Here is a 13518-nt window from a genome sequence, read left to right on the forward strand (position 1 = left end):
ATCTAGTCAGCTCCATCTTAGATACTAGCCTACAAAGTACCCATTACAGCTTCAAGGAGCTGAAAGGCAGCGTCCATTATTAAGGACCTCCAGCACCCAGGGCATGCCCTTTTCTCACTGTTACCATCAGATAGGAGATACAGAAGCCTGAAGGCACACACTCAGTGATTCAGGAACAGCTTCTTCCCCTCTGCCATCTGATTCCTAAATGGACATTGAAGCTTTGGACACTACCTCACTTTTTTTAAATATACAGTATTTCTGTTTTTGCACATTTTAAAAAATCTATTCAATACACGTAATTGATTTACTTGTTTATTTATTTATTTATTTATTATGTCTTATTTTATTTATTTATTATTATTTTCTCTCTCACTCTCTTGTTTTCTTCCCCCCCCCCCCCCGATTATGTATTGTATTGAACTGCTGCTGCTAAGTTTACAAATTTCATGTCACATGCCGGTGATAATAATTCTGATTCTGATGAAAGAATGGTATATTTCTAATGTATGATATTTCATCCTTAGGTGACAGAGGTATGGCTTAGAAAGAAGAAGAGTTGACAAGTTACTGAAAGGCATTTTGTAAGTCCAACTGCTTCCTACTTCTGAATCTTTTGTGGCTCTACTATCTTCTTCAATTTTGGTCTCATAACCATTCCTAAAGCTGATAGCTGTCTAAATAGTAACTACAGGAATTTTCTCTCCCACTCTTTTTCTTTACCTTTTTTTGTTTTAAAACAAAGATTTTCATCATTTTGTTGTGATTTATACTCAGGATTCTAGTTAATTGGGACACATCAGGATGGGTACATTTTGGCCCAATCAAGCAGCTGCTCCAATTAGCTAAATTTTCAAGGAAATAATTAAAAGATGTAACTAAAGACAAACTACCATTTAACTGAGTAATAATGTTTGTATTTAAATGAAATACAGAACAAATTAGAGCACTGCAATACACGTACAGTACTATAAAACTGTATTAGTTCCTAATATTTATCGACAGAAGAATTCATCTGCCATGTTCTTTTGATAGATTGTTAATGACAAAATCAGCACAGATACCTAGTACAGATAATACATTGCCTTCATTCAATGCTTTAGACAATTACGTCTCCAAAATCTTCACTTTCATTGTAATATTCAAGATGATTGTCAATACCTTTGGTAGTAGAAATAAATGTGTGAAGTATTGTCTAAATGGGGAGAAAATTCAAAAATCTGAAATGCAAAAGAACTTGGGAGTCCTTGTGCAGAACACCCTGAGGGTGTTGAGTTGGTGGTGAGTTGGTGGTGAGGAAGGCAAATGCCATGTTAGCACTCTTCAAGAGGTCTAGAATACAAGAGCAAGGATGTGATGCTGAGGCTTTATAAGGCGCTGGTGAGGCCTTACCTTGAGTATTGTGAACAGTTTTGGGCTCCTCATCTGAGAAAAATATGCTGGTATTGGAGAGGATCCAGAGAAAGTTCACAAGGATAATTCCAGGAATGAAAGGGTTATCATAAGAGGAACATTTGATGGTTCTGGGTCTGTACTCACTGGAATTCAGAAGGATAAGGGGGGGATCTCATCAAAACCTTTTGAATGTTGAAAGGCCTAGACAGAGTAGATGGGAAAGGATGTTTCCCATGGTGGGAAAGTCTAAGACAAGGGCACAGTCTCAGAATAGAGGGGTTCCCTTTCAAAACAGATGTAGAGAAGTTAGTTTAGCTAAAGGGTGGTGAATTTGTGGAACTTGATGCCATATGCAGCTGTGGAGCCTAGGTCGTTGTGTGTATTTAAGGCAGAGATTGAAAGGTTCGTGATTAGACATGGCATCAAAGGTTACAGGGAGAAGGCCAAAAAAAAGGACAGGCCGTGATTGAATAGGCTAAATGCCTTAATTCTTATGGTCTAACATTCAGTAGGTTTCAATTAAATCCCAAAGCATTCTTCTAAATTCTAGTGAGTATAGGCCCAAAGCTGCCAAAAGCTCCTCGTATGTTAACCTCTTCATTCCCAGAAACATCCTAGTGAACCTCCTCTGAAAATACATCCTTTCTGAGATAAAGGGCCCAAAGCTGTTGACAATACTGCACTACAGCCTGACTGGTGCCTTATAAAGCTTCAACATTATCTCCTTGTTTTTATATTCTATTTCCCTTGAAATAAACGCTAACATACATTTGCCTTCTTTAAAGTGATCAATTCCACTATCTAAATCACTGACAAACAATGCAAAAAGTACCTGTCCCAATACTGACCCCAGAGTAATACCAATAGTCACAGGCAGCCAACCAGAAAAGGCCCCTTTTATTCCCACTCACTGCCTCCTGACTATCAGCCATTCCTCTATCCATGCCAGTATCTTTTCTGTAACACAGTAGGATTTAATCTTGTTTAGCAGCCTCATGTGAGGTACCTTATCAAATGCCTTCTGAAAATCTAAGTAAATGACATCCACTGCCTCTCTCTTGTTCTCCCTGCTTGTTACTTCCCTGAATATTTTTAATAGATTTGCCAGGCAAGGTTTCTCTTTACAGAAACTATGCTGACTTTCACTTGTTTTATCATTAGTCTCTATGTACCCTGAAACCTTGTTCTTAATGGACTAGAACACTTCCTCAACCATTGATAGCAGGCTAACTTGCCTGTGGTTTCCTCTCTTTTTTCTTCCTTCCTTCTCAAAAAATGGAGTGATATTTCCAATTTTCCAGTCCTCCAGGACCATGTCAGAATCAAGTGATTATTTAACGATCATGACCAATGCATCTGTTATCTCTTCAGCAATCTCTTCAGGACTCTGGGATGTCCTCCGTCTTTTCCAGGTGACTTATCCACCTTAAGTTTAGTTTGCCTAGCACTTTTTTTTCCTTTGTAATAGCAATGGCATTCACTCCTGTTCCCTGACACTCTCAGATCTCTGGCATACAACCTGTGTCTTCCACAGAAAAGCTTTATTATGTTCATCTGCTGTTTCTTTGTCCCCCTTTACTACCACACCAGCACCAATTTCCAGTGGTCCAATATTAACTCTGACATCCCTTTTATTCATTATATTACTAATAAGCTTTCAGTATCCTGCTTTATATTATCAGTTAGTTTGCCCTCATATTTCATCTTTTCCGTTCTTATAGCATTTTTAGTTACCTTCTGTTGGATTTTAAAACTTCCCAATCATCCAATTTCCCTTTCACTTTTGCTACCTTATTTGCCCTTTCCTTGGCTTTTATGCAGTCCTTAACTCCCCTTGTCAGCCACAGTTGCCTAACACTGCCATTTGAGAACTTCTTTTGTCGGACATAGCTATCCTGTGCCTTGTGAACTATTCCGAGAAACTTCATATACCTCTGTTCTGCTGTCATCTCCGCCAATATCTCCCTTACAATTCACCTGGGCAAGCTCCTCTCTCATGCCACTGTAATTCCCATTATTCATTGTGATTCTGATACTCGTGAGTTATGCTTCTCCCTCTCGAATTGCTGTATGAATTCAATCATGTTATGATTTCTGCCTCCTAAAGGTTCCTTTACATTAAGTTCCCTAATAGGATCTGGGTTATTACACAATATCCAATCTTAGACAGCCTTTCCCCCATTAGGCTCAAGCACAAGCTGCTCCAAAAAGCCATCTTGTGGGCATTTAACAAATTCCCTCTCTTACGATCCAACACCCACCTGATTTTAGTCCCCTATTACAATTGTGACATTACCCTTATAACGTGCCCTTTCCAGCTCTCTTTGCAATCTTAACCCCACATTGGCTATTATTTGGAGGCCGATATACGATTCCCATCATGTTCTTTTTTCACCCTTTCAGTTTCTTAACTCCACCCATAAAGATTTGACTCACTCTGACCCTATGTCGCCTCTTTCAAAAAATGTAATTCCATCTTTACCAATAAAGCCATACCACCGTCTATGACTACCTGCCTGTCCTTTTGATACAAAGTATATCCTTTGACGCTAAGTTCCCAACTATGGCCTTCTTTCAGCCACGAATCAGTGATGCCCCAACATCATATCAACCAAATTCTAATTGCACTATGAGTTCAACAATCTTATTCCAAATGCTACATGAATTTAAATACAGCACCATCAGTCCTGCATTCTTTGCCCTTATGAATTTTGCTTCTGTGGTACAACTTAACTCTTTGCTCTGTCTGCAGTTCTACCCAATCATTGGTTTTCCTTCCTTCCATTCATATTACATTATCTACTTGTAAACCTGCTGGCACATCCTCAACTCTATCATATTGGTTCCCATTCCCCTGCCATCTTAGCTTAAGTTACTCCCAACAGCTCTAGCAAACATGCCTGCGAGGATATTAGTCTCCCTTGGACTCAAGTGCAACCTGTCCCTTTTGTACAGGTCACACCTGCCCAGAAGAGGTCACAATTATCCAGAAATCTGTTTCCCTACCTCCTGCTCCAATTCTTCAGCCACACAGTTATCTGCAACCTCATTCTATTCCTATTGTCACTGTGATGTGGCACAGACAGGAATCCCAAGATTACTACCCTTGATGTCCTGCTTCCTTCCTAACTCCCTGTATTCTGTTTTCAGGACCTCCTCCTTTTTTTTTAACCTATGTCGTTGGTACCAATATATACCATGACTTCTGGCTGCTCACCCTCCCTTTTCAGGATATTGTGGACATGTTCAGAAGCATTGTGGACCCTGGCACCTGGGCAGCAAACTACCATCCGTGTTTCCTTTTCACATCCACAGGAAGAGTTAGGAGGATATAGACAAATGGGACACCTTGGTCAATATGGAGAAGTTGGGCTGAAGGACCTGTTTCCATACCGTATTCCTCTATGACTGACATTAGTTCCAGTTTATGTTAAGCCTTCCTATTCTCTTTGGGTTGTGGGGTAGAGATATGCCTCTGCCAAAAGAGGTACAAGGAGTTCCTTCCCTCCACTAGCCTGCGGGTCACTCTTGGGCAAAGTGAAGCATCTGCTTAGCCCCCGTCCCAATCAGTGTCACGTGAAGCCATGGGAATGGGTGGTTGACGGGCGTATGAGCAACTGGTGCATATCACAAGTCCTGATTGTGCGACCTCTGCCGTGCAGACAATTTCTGAAGAGCGTTGATAATGGCTGGGGTCACCCATCTTGTAAAGATACTGCCCAGAAGAAAGCAATGGCGGACCACTTCTGTAGAAAAATTTGCCAATAAAAATCATGGTGATTGGACCTTATTCACCCATTTCAAATGACACAGCACATAATGATGATTATTCTCTTTCAGACACTCTCTTCATCTGCTACCTCATAGTCTGTTGCCTCTATCTCTTTCTGATTCTTTATTTCTGTTTGTCTCTTGCATGTATTTCTCCTTTTCTCCCTCTCTCTCATTGTATAACTATTTATTTCCAATTCCCTTTCCCTGCTCTTTATTTATTTTGTTGACTGTCTGAACACCCTCCACCATCTCATAGAACATAGAACATTACCGCCCAGTCCAGGAGGTGCTTTGATGTTTAGCAATAAGACTTCCTCTGGAATTGTATAGAGAACAGTGATTCATAATCAGCAAATTCCACTTTACTACATTTGTTGAAAGATGTCTCCTTAATTTTTGGTGGATACTGTGAAACCTGCTATATATTGTTTAAATGCAATTGAGCACAACAGCACACCTTCTGTATAAGCCGACAGTGGGTAACTCCTATGTAGGGTCTTATTGAGTATTAATTTTATGATACTCTTTGACACTCTTGATCCTGTTTTACCGGTAATCAAACAACATGAATTGTCCTCCATCAAAAGTGGCGATATTTTCTGAGGTATTTTATTTCTTTCTGGGCCTAGCTATTTCAGAATCAGAACCAGGTTTAATATCACCAGCATATACCATAAAATCTCTTCTCTTGCAGCAGCAGTACAATGCAATACAGAATAATAGAAACAAAACATGAATTGTATATTAAATAGTTAAATTAAGTAAGTAATGCAAAAATAGTAATTAAAAAATAGTGAGGTAGTGTTCATGGGTTCAATGTCCATTCAGAAATCGGATGGCAAAGGAAAGAAGCAGTTCCTGAATTGTTGAGTGTGTGCCTTCAGGCTTATATACCTCCCTCCTGGTGGTAGCCATGAGGACAAAGATGATGGAAGTCCTTAGTGATGAATGCCACTTTTTTTGAGGCATCACTCCTTGAAGATTTTCTGGACATTACGGAGACTAGTGCCCCTGATAGAGCTGACTGAGTTTACAACTTTCTGCAGCTTATTTCAATCCTGTGCAGTAGCCACCTCCCCCCCCCCCCCCATCTGACAGTGATACAGCCAAATAGAATGTACTCCATCTGTAGAAATTTGCTGTTGTCTTAGGTGACATACCAAATCTCCTCAAACCGAATCAAATATAGCCGCTGTTGTGTCTTCTTTGTAGCTGTATTGATATGTTGGGTCTAGGTTGGGTCCTCAGAGATATTGACAGCCAGGATCTTGAAATTGCTCACACTCTCCACTTCTGATCCCTCTGTGAGGACTGCTGTGTGTTCCCTCAACTTACCTCTTCTGAAGTTTACAATCAGTTCTTTGGTCTTACTGACACTGAATGCAAGGTTGTTGCTGTGACACCACTCAACTAGCTGATGTATCTCGCTCTCGCTCCTGTATGCCCTCTCATCACAATCTGAAATTCTGCCAACAATAGTTGTATCATATTTGTTTCTTATATTGCACTTATGCCACTTTCTGTCTTTAGTGATTTGCCTGTTATTGCCATTGACTGACTAGTTGGCTTTGTCATTCTGTGCAATAGTTGTATTCAAGCAGTAGTAGACCAAAGGTTTTGCCACGTCTGCCCTTTAGTAAAATAGTAAGACAGTGTAAGTGAGCCTTAATGTGAGCCTCACCCGCATTAATGGTGTGCCTTTCTTTTTTTAGAAATAACTCACAGGATAGAGATAAAAGAGTGGGGATTCTTGTTAAAATTCTATCCAAGCATTTGAGGACAATTGCAGAGCAACTGATAACCTGGCGTGGATCAATTGAACTGAAACAAACACATCAGCAAGTCAGAAATTTCATATAATTGTTTTTACATGATTCTCCCTCCTGTAGGGGAAGCTGTTGTCAACCTGATGAATACTGTAGCAACCATTTACCACACAGTCAAGCGTACTTTACTTTAACCCTTCCTGTGTTAAATTCATGTTCATTTAGGTGAAGTTCACAGTTAATGTTAAAGCGTTGACATTCAGCTTCATAGTCTTGAGATTTCTGAACTTTCTGCAGTAAGTTGCAGAGAGCTGTAAACTTAGTCAGTTCCATCATGAGCACTATAGTATATAGCACCATAGTATCCAGAACATCTTCAAGGAGCAACACCTCATCCATCATTGAGGACCCCAATCACCTAGGTCATGCAGTCCTCATTGCTACCATCAGGAAGGAGGTACAGGAGCCTGAAGGCACACACTCAATGATTCAGGAACTGCTTCTTCCCCTCTGCTGTCCGATTTCTGAATGGACATTGAACTCATGAACACTACCTCACTACTTTTTTATTTCTATTTTTGCACTACTTATTTAATTTAACTGCTTACTGTAAATCATATTTTTTCACTGTATTGCATTGTACTTGCTGCAGTAAAGACAATGAATTTCATGACATGCACCAGTGATATTAACCTTGAATCTGATTCTGATTCTGATACATAGCCATGTCAATGGAAGATTCCACACGACAGTTCTATTTTGTGGAATTTGCTGTGCTTAAGTTCTGATGTAAAGGATCAACCAGAAACATAATTCTTTTTTTCTCTCTTTGCTAATAGTCTTTTACCAAATTTGGATTTCCAGCAACCTATTATTATGCCCTAATGTGGTTTTGGATGTGGAAGAATGCTTTGGGATTATTTGTTATATTACTGGATCAATGGAATTTATTACTGGTCATTATTGAAATACAGATTGCCGGCATTCTGAATTTTTTTCCAAATGGTGCATACTTGAAGATAAAAATCTTGTTTTTACATTTTCCTCACGTATAAGCAAACTATTATAATTAGACCCAAGATTTACAAAAAATCAAAGAATACCACTATTCAAATTTTTTTTTTGTTTTGGTTTGTTTCTGTTACTTGCTATACTTTTGCTCAAAGTTAATTTTTGCTCAGTGGTCAGTTGAGAAGGTTATAGGCTTGAATACCTTTCATAGCACATGAGCACATTACTGGACAGTCTGTACCATTGGATGTACTGCCTTTGAGACAGCTGTTAACTGGTGGCACTATTTATTTCCTAAAAGATTAACAGAAGAATTGTATTTACTTTGCATTTTCCCCAAGGTGCTTTACAAGCAAATTAAAGCAAAGTCCTAATGAAGAGTTTTGACCTGAAGCATTGACGGTTGCTTTCCTCCCACAGATGCTGCTTGATCTGCTGATTTCCTCTGGCAGATTGTTTGCTAAAAGCAAAATCCCTATTCTAATATTGTAATACAGGAAATATGGCAGCTGAGTTGCATACAGCAAGGTCCCACAGAATGGTGTAGTTATAATTACTGTAATTAATTACTATGTTTCTCAGATATTAATTGAGGAATTGCTGAGTCACAGGGACAGTAAGTCCAGAAATTATGAATACCCCAAGATCTGATAATGAATCTTCATTTATCTGGTGACTTTAACCTGAGAAAAATCATCTCAAGGGGCTTGACATATGTACCTTCAAACAAAGTAATGACAGCCACATAAGATATAAGGATCAAACACCAAATGAATGGTTGGGGGGGGGGGTGGGGTGGGATTGCATAGAACAGTACAGCACAGGAGCAGGAACAATGTTGTGCTACATTAATTAATCTAATAATTAAATGCCTAATTAAACTAATCCTGCCTACATAAAATCTCTCTCTCTCTCTCTCTCTCTCTCTCTCTCTCTCTCTCTCCCTCCTTCCCTCCCTCCCTCCCTCCCTCCCTCCCCCCCCCCCAAATAAGCGGTGCAAAAATAAGAAACTACTCAGAATATTTTCATGGGTTCAATGTCCATTCAGAAATCACATGGCAGAAGGGAAGAAGCTGTACCTGAATCATTGAGTGTGTGGCTTCAGGCTCCTGTACCTCCTCCCTGATGGCAGCAAAGAGAAGAGGGTATGTCCTGGGTGATGGTGGTCCTTAATGACGGATGCCACCTTTTTGAGGCATTGCTCCTTGAATATGTCCTGGATACTATACAGGCTAGTGCCCATGATGGAGCTGACTAACTTCTCAACTTTCTGCAGTTTCTTTTGATCCTGTGCAATTAGTTACCCACCCCCCGCATATGGTGATCTAGCCAGTTAGAATGCTCTCCACAGTACGTTGTACTCATTTGTGAGTGTCCTTGGGGACATACCAAATCTCCTTAAACTCCTAAAGAAATGTAGCTGCTACATGCCTATCTATGATGTTTTAAATGCCTCTTTCGTATTCACCTCCACTATCACATGTGGGCAGCATATTCCAGGCACCCACCACTCACTATATCATTTAAAAAAAACTATCCTACACAACTCCTCTGAATTTTCCCCCCTCTTAACTTAAATGCATGCCCTCTAGTATTTTGACCTCTAAATATTTTGACTCTGGAAAAAGATACCAGCACACCACCCTATCTCTGCCTCTCATCATCTTTATCAGGCCTCCAGTCAGCCTATGCCACTCCAAAGAAAGCAACCCAAGTTTGTCCAATTATATGCCTTCTAATCCAGGAAGCACCAGGGTTCTAAGGAAAAAGTGTCAACACTGAACGTGAGCTGTGGCTGCTCTGCTCTGAAATAATGCAGAGGGATCATTATATTTAATTAAACATTTGTCTAAAACAATATAATCTCCAACAGGCCAGCATCTGATAAATGCTGCCGGAAAGTATCAGCTAATCTTTTGGGCTTAAGTTTTTGAAGTGGGAACCCATCATGGTTGATCCCAGATCCTATTCAACCCCATACACCTGCCTTCTCATCATATCCTTTGATGCACTGACCAATCAAGAAATGATCAACGTCCGCCTTAAGTACACACATGGACTTGACCTCCACCACTGTCTGTGGCAGAACATTCCACAGAGTCACTGCTCTCTGACTAAAACAAATCCCTCCTTAACTCTGTTCTAAAAATTCATCCCCTCAAATTTGAAACTGTGCTGTCTAGTTCTGGATACCCCCACCATGGGAAACATCCTGTCCGCATCCACCCAATCTAGACCTTTCAACATTCAGTAGATTTCAATGAGATCCCCCTACATTCTTCTAAATTCCTGTGAGTACAGGCCCAGAGCTACCAAATTCTTCTCATATATCAACCCCTTCATTCCTGGAATCATCCTCGTGAACCTCTTCTGGTCCCTCTCCAATGACAACACATGCTTTCTGAGATATGGGGCCCAAAACTGTTGATAATACTTCAAGTGCGGCCTGACCAATGTCTTACAAAGCATCAGCATTATCTCCTTGCTTTTATATATAATTCCCCTTGAAATAAATGCCAATATTGCATTTGCTTCTTTACCACAGACTCAACCTGTAAATTAGCTTTCTAGGAGTCTTACACGAGTCCCTCTGCACCTCTGAAGTTTGAACCTTCTCCCCATTTAGATAATAGTCTGCACTATTGTTCCTTTTACCAAACTGAATTATCATACATTTTCCAACTCTGATCCATCTGCCACTTTTTTTGTTCAGTCTTCCAATTTGTCTAAGTCCTGCTGCAGTCACATTGTTTCCTCAGCACTAGCTACCCCTCCACCTATCTTTGTATCATCTGCAAACTGTGCCACAAAGCCATCAATTCCATTATCTAAATCATTGACAAACAATGTGAAAAGTAGTGGTCCCGATACTGACTCCTGAGGAACACCACGAGTCACTGGCAGTCAACCAGAAAAGGCCCTTTTATTCCCACTCGCTGCCTCCTGCCTTCCAACCATTCCACTATCCATGCTAGTAACTTTACTGTAACACCATAGGATTTTATCTTGTTAAGCAGCCTCATGTGTGGCACCTTATCAAACATCTTCTGAAAATCCAAGTAGATGACATCCACTGCCTCTCCTTGGCTTGTTGCTTCCTCGAAGAACTCGTAACAGATTTATCAGGCAAGATTTCCCTTTACAGAAACCATGCTGACTTTGACCTATTTTACCATTAGTCTCCAAGTACCTCGAAACCTCATCCTTAATAATAAATTCCAATACTTTCCCAACCACTAAGTCTAGGCTAACTGGCCTATAATTTCCTTTCTTTTGTCTTCCTCTGTACTTAAAGTCGTCACTTTTTATTGTCATTTCAACCATAAGCTGCTGGTACAGTACACGGTAAAAACAAAACGACGTTCCTCCAGGACCATAGTGCTACATGAAACAACACAAAACTACACTAGACTATGAGACACTAGACTACATAAAACAACACAAAAACTACACTAGACTATGAGACACTAGACTACGTAAAACAACACAAAAACTACACTAGATTACAAACCTACAAAGGACTACATAAAGTGCGCAAAACAGTGCAGGGCAGTACAATAATTAATTAATTATAAGCAAGACAAGAGTAGAGTGATATTTGCAATCTTCCAGTCCTCCGGGACCATGCCAGAATCAAGTCATTCTTGAAAGATCATGACCAATGCATCTCTTCAGCAACCTCTCTCAGGACTCTGGGATGTAGTCTATCTGGTCCAGGTGACATCCACCTTCAGAGCTTTGAGTTTGCCCAGCACTTTTTCCTTTGTAATAGCAATATCTGTTCCCAGAAACTTCAGGCATCTCTGCTCTGCCGTCATTCCCACCAGTATCTTCCTCCAATCCATCTGGGTAAGCTCCTTTCTCATGCCTCTGTAATTCCCATTATTCCATTGCAATACTTATGCATGTGAGTTATGCTTCTCCCTCTCAAATTGTGTATGAATTCAATCATATTATCAGAATCAGTTTTATTATCACCAGCATGTGACATGAAATTTGTTAACTTAGCAGCAGCAGTTCAATGCAATACATAATTTTGCAGAGAGAAAAAAATAATAATAATAAATAAAATGAAATGATAAATAAACAAGAAAATCAATTACATATATTGAATAGATTTTTAAAATGTGCAAAAACAGAAATACTGTATATTAAAAGTGAGGTAGTGTCCAAAGCTTCAATGTCCATTTAGGAATCGGATGACAGAGGGGAAGAAGCTGTTCTTGAATCGCTGAGTGTGTGCCTTCAGTCTTCCGTACCTCCTACCTGAAGATAACTGTGAGAAAAGGGCATGTTCTGGGTGCTGGGGGTCCTTAATAATGGACGCTGCCTTTCTGAAACACTGCTCCCTAAGGATGTCCTGAGTACTCTGTAGGCTAGTGCTCAAGATGGAGCTGACTAGACTTACAACCTTCTGCAGCTTCTTTCGGCCCTTCAATACCAGACAGTGATGCAGCCTGTCAGAATGTTTTCCTCTGTACAACTATAGAAGTTTTGGAGTGTATTTGTTGACATGCCAAATCTCTTTAAGCTCCTAATAAAGTATAACTGCTGTCTTGCCTTTTTTATGACTACATCAATATGTTGGGACCAGGTTAGATCCTCGGAGATCTTGACATCCAGGAACTTGAAGCTGTTCACTCTCTTCGTTTCTGATCCCTCTATGAGGATTATGTACTCCTTCATCTTACCCTTCCTGAAGTCCACAATCAGCTCTTTCATCTTACTGACTTTGAGTGCCAGATTGTTGTTGCGGCAACATTCCACTAGTTGGCTATCTCACTCCTGTATGCTCTCTCATCACCACCTGAGATTCTACCATCAATGGTTGTAACGTCAGCAAATTTATGGATGATATTTGAGCTATGCCTAGCATATACAGAGAGTAGAGCAGAAGGCTAAGCACACACCCCTGAGGTGCGCCAGTAAGGATATGTTATCACCAATCTGTACAGACTGTGGTCTTCTGGTTAGGAAGTCGAGGATCCAATTGCAGAGGGAGGTACAGAGGCCCAGGTTCTGCAACTTCTTAATCAGGATTGTGGGAATGATGGTATTAAATGCTGAGGTATAGTCGATAAACAGCATCCTGAGGTAGGTGTTTGTGTTGTCTAGGTGGTCTAAAGCCACGTGGAGAGCCATTGAGATTGTGTCTGCTGTTGACCTATTGTGGCAATAGGCATATTGCAATGGGACTAGGTTTTCGCTGAGGCAGGAGTTCAGTCTCATCATAACCAACCTCTCAAAGCATTTCGTCCCTGTTGATGTGCGTGCTACTGGACGTTAGTCATTAAGGCAGCCCACATTATTCTTATTGGGCACTGGTATAATTGTTGCCTTTTTGAAGCAAGTGGGAACTTCTGCTCATAGCAGTGAGAGGTTGAAAATGTCCTTGAATACTCCCGCTAGTTGGTTGGCACAGGTTTTCAGAGCCTTACCAGGTACTCCATCGGGACCTTATGCCCTGCGAGGGTTCACTCTCTTTAAAGACAGTCTAACATCGGCCTCTGTGACAGAGATCACAGGGTCATCAGGTGTAGCAGGGATCTTCACAGCTGTAGTTGTTTTCTTC

The 13518-nt window shown here is 40.4% G+C and overlaps 1 protein-coding gene across 3 annotated transcripts in view; it reads left to right on the forward strand.

Annotated features, from left to right (window-relative positions):
• The window catches only part of LOC132396359 (erythropoietin-like), a 240446-nt gene that overhangs the window by 4829 nt on the left and 222099 nt on the right, over window positions 1-13518 (forward strand). For all 3 annotated transcript variants that reach the window (XR_009512962.1, XM_059973873.1, XM_059973872.1), the window contains exon 2: window positions 528-584. The gene's annotated coding sequence lies outside the window, so the exon portion shown is untranslated. The remainder of the gene's footprint in view (window positions 1-527; window positions 585-13518) is intronic.

Source organism: Hypanus sabinus, chromosome 7 (assembly GCF_030144855.1).
Source record: "Hypanus sabinus isolate sHypSab1 chromosome 7, sHypSab1.hap1, whole genome shotgun sequence".
Lineage (NCBI taxonomy): Eukaryota > Metazoa > Chordata > Chondrichthyes > Myliobatiformes > Dasyatidae > Hypanus > Hypanus sabinus.